Here is a 4,403-nt window from a genome sequence, read left to right as displayed (position 1 = left end):
ACTGATCTGGCCTGTAACACTAACCAAAACGGCCTTGCTGTTGTGGTACTGCGAACGGCTGAAAAAAAATGGCTCAAGTGGCTCTGAGCACTATGGGACTTAACATCTGTGGTCATCAGTCCCCTAGAACTTAGAACTACTTAAACCTAACTAACCTAAGGACATCACACAACATCCAGTCATCACGAGGCAGAGAAAATCCCTGACCCCGCCGGGAAGCGAACCCGGGAACCCGGGCGCGGGAAGCGAGAACGCTACCGCACGACCACGAGCTGCGGACCGAACGGCTGAAAGCAAGGGGAAACTACAGCCGTAATTTTTCCCGAGGGCATGCAGCTTTACTGTATGATTAAATGATGATGTCGTCCTCTTGTGTAAAATATTCCGGAGGTTAAATAGTCCCCCATTCAGATCTCCGGGCGGGGACTACTCAAGAGGACGTCGTTATCAAGAGAAAGAAAACTGGCGTTCTACGGATCGGAGCGTGGAATGTCAGATCCCTTAATCGGGCAGGTAGGTTAGAAAATTTAAAAAGGGAAATCGATAGGTTAAAGTCAGATATAGTGAGAACTAGTGAAGTTCGGTGGCAGGAGGAACAAGACTTTTGGTCAGGTGAATACAGGGTTATAAATACAAAATCAAGTAGGGGTAATGCAAGAGTAGGTTTAATAATGAATAAAAAAATAGGAGTGCGGGTAAGCTACTACAAACAGCATAGTGAACGCATTATTGTGGCCAAGATAAACACGAAGCCCCCGCCTACTACAGTAGTACAAATTTATTTGCCAACTAGCTCTGCAGATGATAAAGAAATTGATGAAATGTATGATGAGATAAAAGAATTATTCAGGTAGTGAAGGGAGACGAAAATTTAATAGTCATGGGTGAATGGAATTCGACAGTGGGAAAAGGAAGGAAACGTAGTAGGTGAATATGGATTGGGGCTAAGAAATGAAAGAGGAAGCCGCCTGGTAGAAATTTGCACAGAGCATAACTTAATCATAGCTAACACTTGGTTCAAGAATCATGAAAGAAGGTTGTATACATGGAAGAACCCTGGAGATACTAGGAGGTTTCAAATAGATTATATAATGGTACGACAGAGATATAGGAACCAGGTTTTAAATTGTAAGACATCTCCAGGGGCGGATGTGGACTCTGACCACAATCTATTGGTTATGAACTGTAAATTAAAATTGAAGAAACTGCAAAAAGGTAGGAATTTAAGGAGATGGGATCTGGATAAACTGACAGAACCAGAGATTGTACAGAGTTTCAGGGAGAGTATAGTATAACGGAACAATTGATAAGAATGGGGGAAGGAAACACAACAGAAGAAGAATAGGTAGCTTTGAGGGATGAAGTAGCGAAGGCAGCAGAGGATCAAGTAGGTAAAAAGACGAGGGCTAGTAGAAATCCTTGGGTAACAGAAGAAATATTGAATTTAATTGATGAAAGGAGAAAGTATAAAAACGCAGTAAATGAAGCAGGCAAAAAGGAATACAAATGAGATCGACAAGAAGCGCAAAATGGCTAAGCAGGGATGGCTAGAGGACAAATGTAAGGATGTAGAGGCTTATCTCACGAGGGGTAAGATAGATACTGCCTACAGGAAAATTAAAGAGACCTTTGGAGAAAAGAGAACCACTTGCATAAATATCAAGAGCTCAGACAGAAACCCAGTTCTAAGCAAAGAAGGGAAAGGAGAAAGGTGGAAGGAGTATATAGAGGGTCTATACAGGGGCGATGTTCTTGAGGACAATATTATGGAAATGGAAGAGGAGGTAGATGAAGATGAAATGGGAGATATGATACTGCGTGAAGAGTTCGACAGAGCACTGAAAGACCTGAGTCGAAACAAGGCTCCGGGAGTAGACAACATTCCATTTGAACTACTGATGGCCTCGGGAGAGCCAGTCATGACAAAACTCTACCATCTGGTGAGCACGATGTGTGAAACAGGCGAAATTCCCTCAGACTTCAAGAAGAATATAATAATTCCAATCCCAAAGAAAGCGCAAGTGTTGACAGATGTGAAAATTACCGAACTATCAGTGTAATAAGTCACAGCTGCAAAATACTAAAGCGAATTCTTTACAGACGAATGGAAAAACTGGTAGAAGCTGACCTCGGGGAAGATCAGTTTGGATTCCGTAGAAATACTGACCCTACGACTTATCTTAGAAGAAAGATTAAGGAAAGGCACGTTCCTAGCATTTGTAGACTTAGAGAAAGCTTTTGACAATATTGACTGGAATACTCTCTTTCAAATTCTGAAGGTGGCAGGGGTAAAATACAGGGCGCGAAAGGCTATTTACAATTTGTATAGACACCAGATGGCAGTTATAAGAGTCGAGGGACATGAAAGGGAAGCAGTGGTTGGGAAGGGAGTGAGACAGGGTTGTAGCATCTCCGCAATGCTATTCAATCTGTATATTGATCAAGCAGTAAAGGAAACAAAAGAAAAGTTCGGAGTAGGTATTAAAATCCATGTAGAAGAATAGAAACTTTGAGGTTTGCCGATGACATTGTTATTCTGTCAGAGACAGCAAAGGACTTGGAAGAGCAGTTGAACGGAATGGACAGTGTCTTGAAAGGAGGGTGTAAGATGAACATCAACAAAACCAAAACGAGGATAATGGAATGTAGTCGAATTAAATCGGGTGATGCTGAAGGAATTAGATTAGGAAATGAGACACTTAAAGTAGTAAAGGAGTTTTGCTGTTTGGGGAGCAAAATAACTGATGATGATCGAAGTAGAGAGGATATAAAATGTTGAATGGCAATGGCAAGGAAAGAGTTTCTGAAGAAGAGAAATTTGTTAACATCGAGTATTGATTTAAGTGTTAGGAAGTCGTTCCTGAAAGTATTTGTATGGAGTGTAGCCATATATGGAAGTGAAACGTGGACGATAAATAGTTTAGACAAGAAGAGAATAGAAGCTTTCGAAATGTTGTGCTACAGAAGAATGCTGAAGATTAGATGGGTAGATCACAATGAGGAGGTATTGAATAGAATTGGGGAGAAGAGGAGTTTGTGGCACAACTTGTCTAGAAGAAGGGATCGGTTGGTAGGACATGTTCTGAGGCATAAAGGGATCTCCAATTTAGCACTGGAGGGCAGCGTGGAGGGTAAAAATCGTAGAGGGAGACCAAGAGATGAATACACTAAGCAGATTCAGAAGGATGTAGGCTGCAGTAGGTACTGGGAGATGAAGAAGCTTGCACAGGAAAGAGCAGCATGGAGAGCTGCATTAAACCAGTCTCAGGACTGTAGACAACAACAACAACAAACAACATGCCTTTAATATGAATATTTCCATGTACATAATACTAACAATTACATAGAAATTGAAACAGATATCTTATATAACTATATTTTTTACTGAAATTAAAAAACATCATAATTACTTTGCCTTAAAAATAAACAAAATCACGTTGCTGAAAAAAAAACATATATATTTACATAATCGTTATAATTCATCTCTTATGGATTCCTGTCGATCCATCATAATCTTATCTGAAATTATGAAAAAAATACTTATATTACTGTTAGAAAAATTATCTTTCTTTTCTTATATTTCTTCATTCCCTCAGGAAAGAAACTTTTTTAAATCGTGATGACGGTATAATCCCTTTATATTTCTGGTCTCAGGATGTCGTAAGACACATGCTCCTGGATTTGATATCCTTATCACTTCAAATGGTCGTTCGTACATCAGTTGCCATTTTTTATTTGTCTTGTTTAGCACCGATGCATGAGGATGTGTACGTAGCAATGCTCTTTCGTCAACGCCAAAGGATTGTCTGCGTAATATTCTTTTATCAAAATCTACCTTCCTCTTTCTAGTACCTTTGGTCAGATTTATTAAAGCTGTTCTTATCTTATCTTGCCACTGAGTTTCTCCTTCTGATATCTTTGGAATCTTATCTATCCATTAATTTCTTTCTCTTCTCTCGAACATTAGTTCAGAAAGTGTAATGTTTGTGGTCATATGAGGCTAATTGTTTATGATTACCTCAAATGTATGGAGATATTCTATCCATCTTGTCTGCTTCGCATGGCAATACATTCGCATAAATCTATTTAATTCGCGAAAAGTTCTCTCAGTCTGGGTTATATCTGGATGTTAATATTGATGTGATGTTGACTCGAGCTAATGCATGCCTCCACCTATATCCAGTGAAATTTGTAGCATTGTCAGATAACATTGCGTTCGACTTTCCAACGCGCCGAATGTAGCCATTGAATAAACGGTTCAGAATTGGCGCTGCTGCAACAGTTTTCATTGATTAGAATTTGACATATTTCGTAAAAATGTCCAAGAAAGCTGAAATGTGTTTACAACCTCCTATAGCTCTCGGTAATGGTCCACATACATCCACTGATAAAATAACTAGCGG

This window comes from Schistocerca cancellata, chromosome 8 (assembly GCF_023864275.1).
Source record: "Schistocerca cancellata isolate TAMUIC-IGC-003103 chromosome 8, iqSchCanc2.1, whole genome shotgun sequence".
In the NCBI taxonomy this organism is placed as follows: domain Eukaryota; kingdom Metazoa; phylum Arthropoda; class Insecta; order Orthoptera; family Acrididae; genus Schistocerca; species Schistocerca cancellata.
Note: the sequence above shows the minus strand (reverse complement) of the source record.